This window comes from Cavia porcellus, unplaced genomic scaffold (assembly GCF_034190915.1).
Source record: "Cavia porcellus strain 051 isolate PalLab524CR breed Dunkin Hartley unplaced genomic scaffold, mCavPor4.1 scaffold_24, whole genome shotgun sequence".
Taxonomy (NCBI): Eukaryota; Metazoa; Chordata; class Mammalia; order Rodentia; family Caviidae; genus Cavia; species Cavia porcellus.
Window position 1 is genome coordinate 20221868 of NW_026947507.1, and position 16457 is coordinate 20238324.

Here is a 16457-nt window from a genome sequence, read left to right on the forward strand (position 1 = left end):
TTTTCTAAGGACTTTTATAGAACAAAACCTTGAGGTGTGATGGGTCCAAGGTGGGACCACACCATTCCTGGATTCTAAACTGGCTATCTCAGAGAGCCTCCATAGCTGCTGTTATCTATCTGCCATGTTCTCCTGGAAGTCCTGAGCATAGTTTTTGATTCAGCCTTTTGACAGTAAAGTTAAGATGAAATAAAGTTATTTTACACGTGCTGATTCAAAATATTTAAAGTACAGATGGCAAGGTCTAATTTTCTTTGGCAAGGTAGATATACTCCTCTTTTTTTGTTTTTATAATTGGGTCTTTAAGGAGAGATGTTATATCCTATAATTTCTTAGCCTTGCAGAGTATAAGGAAATACCTCTGTTGTGTTTAAAATGCCAAAGCTGAAAAAGGAAGATAAAGTCTTATTAACATATGAAGACATGCTATCAGTCTTAATTATATGGGGGACTGCATAGCAGCAAAGGCAGAAAGGCAGTGTTGAACATTTCCTACCTTCTTATCACTATGACAAGTAGCATGACTCATATGGAAGTAGGTATCTGTAGATACATGAACATATTGTAATCATCCAAATGATGGGAGGTGAGCAACATTCATTTGCCAAAATTCCTTTTGTTGAAGGCCTTCAGCATTGAATCCCTCAGTGGAAAGGAAGAGGGACATGCTGATAAAGAGATAATGACAAAACAAGAGTTCTCATTTGTGACAAGATAATGGGAATTCTTTTGTTCAGGCTCTGCTATTTTGAGGATCATGTGTATGGAATTGTCTAGCTAGATCAAAGGGAGCAATATAAGCCACTAAGAAATCAGCTTGTAGGTTTCCATAAGCCAAGGGCTGAAAGATTAGAGTGGGATCTAATATGTCTGATATATAAGGGGTCAGAGTGACTTTGAATTTCCAACTGTAATTGAAAGAACATATTATGCAAGGGAGGACCTAAAGTAGTTTTCAAAATAGCACATTCTAATTACTAGGTATAGATCACTGCATAGACTGAGTCATTAATATTTACAGGAGTAAGTTTGGTAAGTACTATAATATATATAATGGCAGTTACTTTTGACCTCTGAGCCAATGGTCCAGGGATCAGAATAACACACTGAAAATCCATACTCCAGATAGTTGCTTTTTGTTTGGAGGAGCCATTTATAAAATAGGTTTATGCCTCAAAAATGGGGTCCAGACATACTTCTGTCCTACCTCAGGCCTGCCTGCCTTGCAAGTTCCCATTTTTTCCCACCTTGGACCCATCACACCTCAAGGTTTTATTCTATAAAAGTCCCTAGAAAAGGCAGAGTCCTTTGCAACCTACTCAGGACACCTTCTGTATCTCTCTTGGACAGATGTTTTCTTTCTCTCAATAAATAGTCTACTCTTAACTCCAAAAAAATAGGGTCTATTGTATAATCCAGGAATGATGCAGAGATGTTCTAGAAAAAAACTGAAAAACAGGATCATTAGGGAAATAGTCCCTAAGTCCTATGAAGTCATCAAAAGCAACTTGCCAATAAATGGATTATTATAATAAATTTGCATATTAGAATAATTCTAAGAGTAAAATGATCTTAGAAGAGTCATTGCCAAATAACTGAATGAATTCTCTTAGCTATCATAATTTTTGCTATTTGTTCAATATGTAACAGTAAAGTTCTTTTATTTTCCTATTAGGAAGATAAAACCACTCAATGGAGAATAACTGAATGTTATAAAAACCATTCTAATAGACCAGAAAGGGAGTGGGGGCAGTGTCTAAAACATATAAAACAAGAGGTTGATGGTCATTTACTCTATACATTTGTCATTCCTGTAACATTCTTTCTACTAACTGTAATTTTTCCTATGATTTAGGAGTCAGTTGTTGAGGGGAATTTACACGAGAAGCACCATATAGAGTATTATATAAATATTTTAATTGATACATAGAATGCCCAATTGTGGTCAAATCCAATTTGTATCTCTCGATAAATTTTGAAAGTCATTTAAAGTAAATAAGGAGTCTTGTCTCACCTTTATCTTTGAGGACTCATTCCCTGTTCTGTGAATAGGGTCCTTAAATAAGCATAAGAGCTAGAGGACCACACATTTTAAGGAGCAATGCAGAGACAATGATTCTTAAGGACTCCTTTATTTTAGCAAACAAGGAGTGTAGCTGTCATTTTGATGTTGTGGACAACAAAATGTCACCCATATTGCGAATGATATAAGCTTGAGAATATTACTGTAAGGCTAGACTTACAAAATTCTTGAATAGTGTGGGACTATTCATTCCCTGAGGCAAAACTGTCCACTGACATCTACTCATAAGGTCTTTGAAACTGAATTGGAACAAAGCAAAACCCTGGTGATCAGGTGATATAAAGAAATTACAAAAAGTCAATCTTTAAGGTCAATAATAATTAATGGCCGCTCTCAGGGGATATCTGCTGATCTCTGGAAAGATCTTTCCCCTATAAATTTACTGGTGAGGTGCCTCATAAGGCTGAAGAGTCCCAGTTTGATTTTCTGGTCCTAAATAGGGCTAGAGAGTTGTAATCTCTAACACATGCTGAGAAGAACTAAGTCCCACTAATAAAGTAGCAGGGACCAAAGAAGGCAAGAGGAAGGACATTGCTCAATGGCCATAGCAGAAATGTTTGCTTCAGTGTTCAATAAGCCCTGAAAATACTTTCCTTTTATTTTTATCTTGCACATGGGCCTTCCTTCATTTAACTCTTAAGTAAAATAGAATGCTTTACTGAGGGTACTACCAAAGCTCTTTCTTAATATTTTGCTTTCTGTGCTGTGTCAAGGGGAGCCCTATTATAAAAAGAAGTATCAATTGAGCAACATAATCACCTAGTTCAAAAACCCAAATGTCCATAGAATGATCCACAACTTAAATTTCTCCCTCATGATCAGAGTCAATTAGCCCAATCATCACAGTTATACCTTGCAAATTGAGCCTAATTTTAACCATAGTTAATCTGACAGTACCCTCAGGGAATGACCCCAATATTTCAGTGAGTGTGTTTGCTGATTAAGCCCCCTCAATAAGAGTCACTGTTTCAGCAGGACAGAGATCTAATGCTGTACTTCATGGTGTTCCCAGAGAGAAGGAAATAATGTTTCACCATGGTTGCCAGATCAATTGCTGCTCATTGTCTGAACAGTAAAGATCCCTATTGTTTGAAGAGCTCAGAGATGGGCCTGATTTCCATTTCCTGTAAGGGGACTGCCATCTTTATATTTGAAGGTCTTTGCCCAGTGATTTCCTTTATTGCACTGACAACAAAGACCAGGGGCTGAATTAGTATTCCCTTTTGTAGTTTTCATTCTGGGAGGTAAAACTGTGGCTACAGATTTACCTGGAGTGGTACCCTGCTTATGAATGTGGCCTGTTTTTCTACAATTAAAACACCAAATGTTATTGTTCTTTGTTCCTTTTGTAAGACTCTGTAGCTTTCACCAGCATGGAATTTTTATAAGATATTTTCCCTATATCTTGGTAAGCCTTAATCTCATCCACTTGTGCATGAGGGATCTCTCCGGACTACCTCTTGTAATTAAGCAAGGAATTGAGCATAAGTCTTTTTAGAGCACTGTAAGATAAGCAAAAAGGACTAAAGAGAAGTGCCTTCCTCAGAAACAGTGGTCCATGCTCATTTCATCAAACTTACCTGTTATATGCCTCATTGGGACAGGCCAACTGTTGCATTTGGTCTCAAAAGTCCCACACCCACCAACATCTCTTCTGTAATAATTTGCCCTACTAGCCATTGCATTTCTGTTTCTGTGTTGTGTAGTGAGCTCCTAAGGCTCCTATTAAAATGAAGATACTGGCCTACCAATAAGTAGAAATGTGCAAAGTGTTTAATATCCTAGAGCAACATGTACTGAGCCCCCAAAATGGAATCCAAGAGTCTCAGTGTAAGACAGCTTTGTGCTCATTATTTATAACACTCTGTTATAATTCCATTAATACCTTACACTCTGTTCCCTGATGTTCATTTATTACTTGTTGAGAATTAGTGGGATCCTGTCTGGTCACAACAGGGAAACAACAGGCCCCAGCAGGGCCCAGTCATTCCAGCCTGCTGAAGAATTTGCTGATATTTTTAGACAAGCAAGGATGGCTCCTGCAATCTTCCAAAAGTCTAGAGCTCAGAAAGTCTAGAGATGCAGGCCACAGGGAGATCTTTCTTCCCTTCTCAGGGTCTTACTCTTTTTCCTCTTTAGGGGAAGTAGGTGCAGCCGTGCTAACCATTGTAGTATATAAGGGTTCTAACACAGATTTTATTAGACGCCATGCTGAAAAAATGTCTGGCACAATTTGTTCTTTCCTGGCATAGGCTCTCCTTAGATTTTCACCTACTCCATCAAAGTTCTCAGCATCCAAAGTTCCCACCTATTGGAACCAAGGATTAAATTTGTTCAGATTTTGCAGTATTTTAGAAAGAGAGTGTGTGCTGACTTGGGTCCCTATTTATTTCAACATTATATTCAAAAACTGCACATGTCTTTCCTCCTTTACTGACAAATTCTGCCCTTTTATCCTAGTTAAGAAAAGCCGTTCTGCAGTGCTACTACGTATTTTCATTTCTCATGCAGTTGTCTCCTCAGAGTTTTCTGATCTCTGCTCCACTCTGTCCTACTCTGGTAGTTCTTCCACTTCAGGTCTCAGGGTGTCCTTCTTTAGGGTGTCAGTTGCAACACCTAAATATCTGTGGTGGGGAACAGTGGGGAATAAAGAAAGATAGGATACAATAGTCAAGCTATAAGGGGACCAGGAGGAAACTGATTCTAGTGAACAGGCTCAGCAACCTCCACTGTCACCTCACTTTTGTCGGCCAAGAAGAAGCACAGGGGAATGGAGTCACGCGACATTCAGGAAATGATTGAAAGAGAGTTTCAATAAGGAATAGGTGTGACTTCAAAAGTGGGAAGGGTGAAAAGGGGAAAGACTGAAAATGAGAACAAGCCCTTCTCCATATCCAGATCACTGCACAGATGGATAGGGAACCAGCTTTGTATCTATTGTCTTCAGCAGAGTTATCTTGTCTTGAGAACACTGTCATTATGAATTTTCCCTCATACATACAGAAAACATCTAGCTTTCCACATAATTTTTCATTCCCAAAGCAAGATAATACAGGCCCCAGGATGTAGAGCTTAGGTCAGCATCTTAACTCTTACAAGGCCTAGTCTCCAATACAGACAAAGTGTGCTGCAATCCAAAAATCATGAAGAGAGGCAAAGGAAGTCATTAAATATTGGTTAGGGAACAATTCACCAAAAAGAAGTATCAAATATTACCATATATGCATCAAGAAATGTGCACCCAAGTTCATAAAACAAGTACTAGTGGACATAAAAGATCAAATAAACAGAAATACAATTATGGTGGGCGACCCCAATGTCAAACTATCACAAATAGATAGATCAACTGGACCAAAAAAAGCCAATGAAATATCAGAGTTGAGCAAAACCTTCAAAAAATGGACTTAGATTTCTACAGAGTATTCCTATCAACAGTAATAGAATACACATTCTTTTCAGCAGTTCATGGAATTTTCTACAAAATAGGACACATATCAGCCAATAAATCAGCCTTAAGTAAAAGCAAAAATAGTGAAATTATATCATCTATTTTATCAGACCATAGTGCAATGAAATAAATTACAAAAGAAAACAGAAATTATGCAAATGCATGGAAACTATACAATACAGTTGTAACTAAAAAATAATAATGATAATTCTAGTACAAAATAGCAGAATTTACAGGACACAATGGAAGCAGTCCTCAGAGGGAAGTTTATAGCTATATATGCCCACACCATAAAGCAAGATCAAATAAATGACCTAATTATGCAACTCAAAATCTTAAAAAGACAAGAATGATCCAAACCCAAAGCCAGTACAAAAAAGAATATTGTAAAGATCAGAGAATAAATCAATAAAATTGTACCCCCTAAAATACACACAATTAATTAATCTAAGAGTTCTTTGAAAGAATAAATGAATTGATAAACTCTTGGCTAATCTTACCCAAAAAAACTCAATTAGAAATAAAAAAGATAAAATCACAATGGGAACTACTGAAACAAAAAACAGTATGAATAGTTACTTCACAGCAAAGCAAGCCTCCATTTCCCTTCTATCTCATCTAGATCATAAACCTTTTGGTATGGGGCCACCATACCCAGATTACACTAAACCCACCAAGTGACTGATTTAGTACCACAAACCCTTAATCCTAGTGTCACATAGCAGATTTGAAAAGCTACACTTCTGAGCACATGAGGCTTTAGGGGAAAAATCTAGATACGTGCCATAAAAACTGTTATGAGAATTAGTATGGAGATTTCTCAACTAAAACTATAAATTCTATTTAATTCAGCTATTCTCCTTCTATGTATCTTCCCAGATGAGTTAAATCTTCATATAACAGAGGTACATATATACTCATATTTATAGCAATTCATAATAGCTGAATCTTTCCAGAGATTGAACTCAGGACCTCATGCTTGCCAACCAGGCAGTAATGCTGCTGAGCTAAATCCTTGGCTATAACAGCTAAATCTTGAAAGTCGCCTAAATATATGTACATCCACAGATGAATGGATAAAGAAAATGTGTTCTTTACACACCATGGAGTACTACTGTCACACAAAAAATGAAATTGAGCCATTTTTTGGAAAAGCATCAAGTGAAATAAATCAGAAACACAAGCTTAAATATCACCTCATTATATTAGAAATCCAGATTTAAATTAAGAGCAAAATAAATGATAGATAGATAGTAGTAAGTAGAGAGATAAATCATTCTCAGAAAGGAATTAGACCAAAAGATGTAGAGAAGACATCACATTACAGCAATACATGCATACCAGTGTTTATAGAAACAGAATTCATAGAAGCTAAATCAAAGAATCAGCCTGAATATCTATAAACAGAAGAACAGATAAAAGAAATATGGTATCTATACACAATGGAATAACACTCAGATATAAAGAAAAATAAATTTGAGATATTTGTAGGAAAGTGGATGCACCTAGAAAATATAATGAATGAAATAAACCAGACACACAAGTTTAAAGACTGCATCGTATCTTTCACTCGAGTGAGGCAAAGTACAGTACAAAAAGCAAAATAAAAGATGGATAAAAGATGGATAGAAGGAAACAAGCGGATAGATGTTTTGCAAATGGAAAGGGGTCCAGCAGGCTGAAGATAAGGAAAGAAGGTGAAGGGAAGAGGAAGTAAGCCTTAAAATATGCCAGGTAGAAGTACCAGGAGTGCAGAATGAATGTATTTTATTTCATAAACATGAACTAAAAATATGGAGGGAATCTGGAGACAAAGGGAGGTGGCGGATGGGAAAGGATTTAAAAAAGAATGTGTGTTATGTGCACATATCTACTCCTGAAGATGAATGCAAATTCAACATGTACTAATGAAATAAAAATTTAAAAAGAATCATTAATTCTACAGTTTGTTACATATGTATGGTAATAGCTAAAGGTTAATGCTAATATTTTAATCCAATGAATGAAAACGTAACAGAATTAAAAGCAAGCAAAAAATATTAAATTAATTCAACACAGACAACAAGTAAAAACATTGAAATACAACATGTATAAAGTGTGAAAAAGAGGGGGTCCATATATATTCCCAAACACTAACCACCACCAGTAAAAAAAAATCTACCAGGCCGTATTTTAAAAATTAAGCTTTATCTGACTGAAAAAAGATAGAACTACAATATAAGAACAAAGAGTAGATAAAATTAAAAATTATAGAAAACTATAACAGGACCATATACTATCTGTGGCTGTCAACCACTTTGTAGATCAGTTTGCCTGGAAAAATCCCACCTTGTCTCACTGTTGGTAGACTTTTAATCTCATTTTAAATGCCTCTTAAACTTAGATTTTTCATTTTAAAAGGATTTATTGACAACATTTACTCAGAAATGGTAAGCGTAATGTGTTCCTGTTAGTCTCTTAAAGATTTATAATGTTTTTCATAGCACTGGCTTCTTGAGAATAGTCTCATTTTATAAGGTTAGACATTGTTATCGCCTTAGCATTCTCATGGCTTTTAATAAATTTTTATGAGACAAGGCTGAATTGACAAGTGCACAACCATTTCATGAATATTTTTTCTTTGCTTTGCAGCACTGCACACTACAGTTTAAAGCACAATACTGTATATAAACTAGAGTGAGAGCTAGATGAGCATGTGGCAGACAGGATTTGTTTTCACCAGCTATTACCACGAGAGGGCACCAAAGGACTATTATCAACTATAGATAGGCATGAGAAAAAGGAGGCAAAGAGAGTATGCCCTGGTTCCTCCAAATCTTTTCACAAGGACATAGCTAGCTAGCTAAAATGATAAGTTTACACTTTTTGAAAGTAAAAGGAACTATAAGGTCTCAAAAGATGATGTCTGGATACCTTTATCCAGAAAAGAAATAAATTTGAAAAGCTAGAAAATAGAAAAATTGTATTGCTGAAAATTCCTTCTTGTGACTTTATAGAGGACATACGACTAAAAATATTTCATTTATAAATGAAATGTCTCTCTTACATCATGTCATTAATCATCTAAACACACTGGGTATTTTCTTCTTTCTCTTATTAGCCTTTGTAAAGCTTATGGAGGTTGAGTGAATTTCTACTATTGAAAAGTTCCTTTAGTACATGATTTCCATCCTGAAACATCTGATTAGTGTTATGGTTTGTGTCTAAATGTCCTCCAAATGCCTCAGGAAGTTATAGATGGGGCTTTTTTAGAGGTGGCTGAATCTAGAGTGTGTGATTGCATCACAATTCAACCCTGGCATTAGAAGTGCTGGGATTCAGGGTTGGCGATTGCTGGACCAGTGCACTGATAAGATTGGCACCGTCCTAATCCCGGTAGACTGGACACCATGTAAGGAACAGAAAGAGATTTGTCTCTTTCTTGCCTTGTTACTTTTGCTGTCTCCTATCACTCTGTCACCCTGCCTTCAAGCCAGCTCATAATAGACTGAAACCTCTTTAAACTATGAGCTCAATATGCTCTTTTCCCTTTAACTTTGGGTGTTGGAAACTTTGTCTCAGCAATGAGAAAAGTAACTAAGAAAATGTTAAGTGATCACCAAATATTGAAAGGAAGAGGCTAGTTAATCACACATAGTAGGTGACCACTCTGTTATTTGTGATGGAAAAAGACGTGACTTTAGCCATCAGATAGAGTTGTGGTCAGAATGTCTTGTAGTCTGACAGTGAGCTAAATTTCCCAAGCCTGTTCCTTTCCCCTAGAATCCATCCATGGAAGGCTCCAAGAACCGTCTTACCGCAGGATATTATTCTTGCTACGCCCCAGCCAGGATTTCTCTCCACCTGATACCCACAGCCACCTCTGTTATCTTCACATCACCTGGTGAAAACCCTCTCCTGCACCTCACTAACACTCCTTTCCCCACTTCAAGGATTATTTTTCTCCTTATACCTGTGACATAAAATATATTCTATTTTCCCGTGTGTCTGCTGTCTGGATTCTCGCACTAGACTGTAAGTTCCACAAAACTTAATTTTTGCCCCTCTATGGATCATTGCTTTATGGCAATGAGAGTTGTCTGGGCAAAGAAAAGCACAATAAATATTTGTTGAAAGAATGAATCCCAAGAATGTTTTGAATGATCATGTTGTTTGTAAAATCACTTACTGTATAATATGTATTCAGTAAATTGTAGCAATTACTATGAATTTTGCTAAACTCCTAACTTCTCGGTTTCTATTACAGGTCTGAACTGTTCTTTTTTTTTTTTTTTTTTTTTTTTTTTTTTTTTGAGAAGGCATCTTGAAAGTGATTTACTAAGTAATGAACACCAATATATCAAATAATATGAAAGAATATATAAGTATACCCTCATAGTCCTACTACCATTTTGTGGAACACTAATGCATTTTTGCATTTAATGTGACATGAAAGACATAAGATCCTAACACAGGACCAACATCTTTCATAGGTTCTCATGGAGACCTTTTGATGGAAGGAAACTGACCAACACAAGATGACACACTCGGAAGAATTAGGTTCCCTGACCTCAATTTGTAATCCCAATTAAGTAATGCAGCTCATCTGTCTCACTTTATAAAAACTTTGCTGATGTTTCCCAAAATTGGTACTTAACACAGCCAACACATTGTCTTACATAAGGAAATGATAAGATCGTCTTTGGATAACATGACCTATTGTCACAGGGTGGAGAACTTTTGAGTTCTACTGCAACCAGCTACACCAAGCTAAAAGCAGAAAGCGGGTCACTGAGGTGTCTTCCCCCAGGCAGGGATTCTCAGCCCCCTACTACCCTAAATATCTTTTCCCACTGCACCAGAGAATCTGAGCCGGGAGATGCACGGGTACAGGTGACAATGTCATCCCTCTGCCTGCAACCCACTTCAACATTTATTCTCTAACTGTCACAGTAAGTAAAGTAGTTTACTTCACAATTCTCTAAGGGAGAAATTTTAAAGGCTGAGTTGAGAGCAATCTGCTTGGGTACAAAAGGAAGAAAGCACAATGTGTTTGAGGCAGCTGTTCAAATTACCACCTCCTGCCCCAGGGTGAAGCAGGGTCCAGTCCAGGCACAGGGCCAGATGCTGTTAGGAACACTTACAAATGAGTAATGCAAAACTGAAAAACCCTGAGTAAAGTCTACGGTATACTGATGTCAATTCCAGGTTCTGATACTAAACTGCCATTATGGAAGATGTCACCAGGAGGGAAAACTAGGCAAAATATCCTTACAATCTTTTCTGCTGTCTTTGCAGCTTCCAGTGAATCTATAATAACGTTTAAAGGATCCACAAAGGACTTTAAACAATATAATTAGTTCTCATCTTAAAAACTGAAACTCTTGTTAAATCACCTAACAGAAATGTATTTCTAATTGGTAGGGATGTGTTGACAAAGGAAAACATTTAGAACCTGCTAACAATCTTATAGGAATCCTTCACTGTTAGAAAGGTTATCAAGAATTGTCAAGTAGATATCATTTTTTAGCTTTCTAACTAAGATCAAGTGAAAAACTGTCAACTGCACAAATGACCAGCTGAGAGGGATTATAATGCGATCCACTAACTTTACATAGAAATAATATTTTAGAACATGTAGAAAAGATATACTTGCTTAGTTGATTTTATTCATTTATAATTCAGTATAAAAAGTCGATGGTTAGTGAAATATCAATCTTTAGTTTGAATGCTTTAAATAATTTGAGCTACTTGCCTTATGTTTCTCACCGCCTTGGGTGTGCAGTCTCATGGTGAGGTTTGTGATGGATTATCTCATGTAACTGTATGCAGACCCATACGCAGCCTGCTATCGCAGTAGAGATTTTCTTAGTTGTACTAGTACAGTGGTGGCAGACCTACGGCACACATGTTGTTTGTCTTTTAAGACAGAAAATGTTAATGTATGAGTTGCTTTTTGTAAACTAAGACCTCAGTATTCAGGTTTCACTACAGTGTGGTACTGTATGACACGTAAGTGGATTTTAGGTTACAGTGTGGCACTTGGTCTCTAAAAGTTTTGCTACCACAGTCCTAGTACCAGTAACAGTGTTGAGCATCTGCTGAGCCCTGTGCTCCCAGACACAAGCAACAGTTAAAAAATAACTTTGTGTGTTCTAAGGAATAGCTAACTCCAGGGACCTTCTCTGCATCCCCAAAACTAATCCTCTGTGCCTTTCATCAAGACCCACTTCAGACCTCCTGCCATCCACCTCCTTCCCGCCTTGTTAAGCTGCCTCTATAAGATTACAAGCTTCTTTTTTTTACTTTCAAACATTGTTACACAGAGTGAATATGCCCTTTCTGCAACATCCAGGATAAAATCATTTTAATTCTCTGCTGTATTTTTTGTCTTTTATGCAAATTTTTGGGCAAAGTTTAGTTCTCTTGTTTTTTCTGGTCTTTATGCAAAATGGTTGAAATAAGGGCAAATTTTTCTATCATTTTCAAGGTTATTAAAAAGTTATACAATTGAGCTCAGAAATAGAATTTTTCCCACTTTATCAGAAAAAAATTAAGTATGTAATTCTGAGAACATATTTCCTACATTGACTCGTTTTTCATAACATGAAACAAGTATTCAACTTGTTCCATAATTTTTTAAGTTTATTAGTACAATTAGGCTATACATAATGATCACACTCATCACAGGGAGTTTCTACCTGTATGTGATATATCTTGATTCCTCTTTTTTTCCCTATCTCTTCCCCGCCTTCAATCCTCCTCCCCGCATTTACAAAGGATTTTTTTTCAGTTTATCCTTTTATCATGTTCTTTTCCCTTCCTTCCTTTCCCCTTCTCCCCACTGTACTTCCCTTTTCTTTTAAACAATGTCCGCCTACTTTACAATACATGTAATACTTTGGTCCTAATTTACGCTTTCAGTTTCTCACGCCAGAGAAACATGCAATATTTAGGTGTATGCCCGCATCTTCTTCACTTAAAAGTAGTCTCCAGGTACATCAATTTACCTAGAAATGTCTCAAGTTCATCCTTCTTTGTGACTGAGTCCATTCCTTGGTTGAGGGACATTTGGGTTGTTTCCAAGATTTAGCTATTACAAACTATGCTGCCATAAACTGTGCTATAAACATGAGGGTGCATGTATCACCTTTTAAAGATGTTTTTAATTCTTTTGGGAAGGTACACAGAGGAGAAGAGCTGAATCGAATGAGGCTTCTAATCCCAGTTTTTGAAGAGAGTGGTCTCCACAGTGGCACCAGTCTATATTCCCACCAACAGCGGAGAAGGTTCCTTTTCCCCTACAGTCCCTTCACCCTTTGTTATTGTTTGATTTCTTGATAATAGTCATTCTTTCTGGAGTAAGATGGAATCTCAGCAGTTTTTATTTGTATTGCTCGAATGATCAGTGATGCTGAACATTTTTTCATATATTTACCTGCACTTTGTTTTCCTCTGAAAAGTGTGCATTCATCTCCGATGCCCGTTTTTTTGATTGGGTCTTTAAATTGAGGGTGGGGTCTGATTTTTTTTCAGTTCTTTACATGTTCTTCATACTACTCCTTAGCCCAAAGGACAACTGGTTAAAAAATTTTCCCAACCTGTGGGTTGTCTTTTCACTCTACTGATGATTTCTTCGCTGTGCAAGAGAGGAGATCCCAGTTGTTGATTCTTTGGAGTATTTCTCATGCAAACAGGGTTTCGTTCATGAAATTTTTGCTTACATGTTTGTCTTCAAGGGTTCTACCTATTCTATTTTCCAGTAGATTGTGTTTCTGTCCTGATATTTAGATCTTTGATCCATTTCAATTTTAGTTTAGTGCATGGTGACAGATATGGGTCTAGTTTTAGATTTTGGTAAGTAGAAAGCCAGTTTTTCCAGTACCATTTATTAAAGAGGCTATGTTTCATCTGTGAATGTGTTTGGCCTTTTTGTCAAAGGTAAGATGGCTCAAAGTGTTTTATTTTGTGTCTGCATCTTTTAGTCTGTTCCACTGACCCTCATGTCTGTTATTCTTTGCCAGTACCATGGTGTTTTTATCTCAATAGCTCTGTGGCAAAATTCCAAGTTAGGGACTGTGGTGTTCCCTGCTTTGGCTTTATTGCCTAGAATTGTTTTTTTATATTCTAGGTTTCTTCTGGTTCCAAATGAATTTTAAGAATATTTCTCTACCTCTGTGAGATATGCTAATGGTATTTTGATTGGGATTACATTAAATCTGTATAACAATTTTGGGAATATTATCATTTTCACTATGTTGGTTGTTCTTACCCACCAGCAAAGCATATCTTTATTTTCTAACATTCTCTTGGATTTCCTTTTTCAGAGTACTGTATTTTGCAACGCATAGTGTTTTACTTCCTAAGTACTTCATTTTTTTCAATGCTATTGTTAATAGTGTTGTCTCCAGAATTTTTCTCTCAATTTGTTCTTTGTGATAGGCATGCTATTGATTTGTGAACTTGCTCCATATTAGAAAAAGAAAAAAAAGCATATGCTTTGTCAACAAACTTCAAAGTTTGTGTCTTATTTAGCTATTTCTTCAACTACCTACATGCCCTCCATGAGAAATAATAGCTCTGTTCCATGCCAAGCAGAGGGAGGTTCTTTCCCATACACACATCTTACAGCAATGCTGGGGTGTAGCACTATCTCCAGCTTTCTGAGGAGACAGTACTACTTGGGTGAAAGCACTCAACCTCTGAAGAAGCTGCCAAGTTTTGAGTACTGGCTTTACTACTAACTATCCTGGGTACCTGGGCAACTACTTTTCTGTCATTATACTCCACTTAAAATGGGAATGACAGTCATGCCTACTTTATAAAGTTGTTATGAACATTAAAGAAGTGAAATGCATATAAGGCAAATACAATATAATATATACATAGTTAATATCAAACATAATACTCGGGGAAGTTATTCTCTGTTATGCAATTGAGTACAACGTACCAGGTACCAACAGTGGTAATGCTAAAATTCAAACTCAGATATTTCAGACTTTAAAGCAGACCTTTTTTGTTGTTGTTGCTACGTAGCACCACCTGAGTTAGAATAAAGACTACAAAGCAGACGGATACTGTTTATAGTAAGAATGTTGATCTCTGAAACGCAGCGTGAAAAAAGTGAAAGAGCAAGAAAGAGAGTGCAATGCTTGAAATTTTTGCAAATTAAAAGTTTTTCAGGCGGGTGGGGATTTAGCTCAGTGGCATAAGCACCTGCCTTGCAAGCAGGCAGTTGAGAGTTCGATCCCTGGTACCGATAAAAACGAAAAAGAAAAAAAAAAAAAGTTTTTCAGTAAAGTGGACAGCAGAAAATTGCAAGACTTGAACAGTCACTTAGTAAAAATACACAATGCAAGCAATAAATATACATGTTAGAAATCAGAGAAATGTAAATTGAAATGAAAAGATATCAGTGAATGTTCACTGGTTCGGCAAAAACTGAAGACTGCAAACCCAAATGCAAGCAAGGAGAGGACAGCCATCAAGAGAGAGCTGCAACATAAAGAAAAGATGGTGGTAGGACTTCTACACAATTTAAAAATTTCCATCTCAGGCATTCACAGAGAGCAATGGTCTTCAATTAGGTGGACTATAAAGCTTTGCACATGGGAACAGCACGCTTTGTGGAATCAGTTTTGCTCTTAGCTGTGCTTTCTTCTCTCTGATGTGGTTTACAAGGTCCCTGAGTGTAAGAGTCTTCTCTGTCTGCTCTTTCACAATCACCCTTCACAAAATTTATCATTGTGCATTGTCACAAGGTAAAAAACTTCAGGAAGAAAGAGAGAATTTGACAATCCCCTTAATAAAGACACATAAATTAGCCTCCTACTCCTAATTCTGTTTCATCAAGTTATATTTAGCAATCACCAGAATTTCTAATGTTCTATTTTAACCAATTATGTACTTGACAGTCACAGAATTAACTTACTCCAGAATACATTTTAAACACTTCAAATACAGAGGTGACAGAAAATTGTAAAAGGTAATTCTGATTTATATGCAGGTTTTTGCTGTCAAGAAGTATGGTATATTTATCAAACAAAACATTTGAAAATAGTACTTTTTATACTACTATCCATTAGAATAAAATTTTGTTGGAAATTAGGAATATAAATATGAGTCGAAAGAGAAATAGTAAAACTTTTAAACATTTGAAAGAATTTGCTCTTGGAAAATGAGCATTTTTTTTGAGTATTCAACCATTATGGTATTTAAATTTATCTGAATACATTTAGAGAGATGTTTAAAAAATAGTGCAAAATAATAATGTAGCAGATTTACAGTTTACAATGTTATGATTTATAACAAATATTTCAACCTGTATTCCTTTGATAACATAAAATTCCAATGTTTAATAATCAAAAATATGTATTTGTAACTGCTATGCAAACAAAGAAAGAAGAGAGGAGAGAGGAGAGAGAGAGCTGAAGATCTCTTGCCTGGAAAACACTGAAAACACACATACCAGGTCATTTACACAAGAGTATTTCCCCAGTAAATGTCTATCAATAGACAAGTAAATGTCTATCAATAGACAAGTAAAAACTAGGGATAACTATATAATAATGGATTATACTCAACAATAAAAAACACCAAACTACAGCTTTATGCAAAAACAAAATGAAACTTTTAAATTTAATGCACAGCTGAAATAGCAAAAGACAAAAAAATACTGTTTTCACTTACACTGAAAATCAAATAAAACTAAACAACATAACTTAAACTGTACTGCCTACAAAGCTGTGATGGATTTTATCACCCTCCTAAGAATCCTCTCCCCTTTTGCCTTAAAAGGCTTACAAAACACCCTATGATTTGTACTATTTCCCTGTGGAAGGTATACATCCCACCTTTGGGCTTTGGCTTTGCCACATAACATGTTTGAGCCAATTCCATGAGAAGTCATAATGCTTGTCGCAAGGCTCCAGCAATTTTCATCAAATC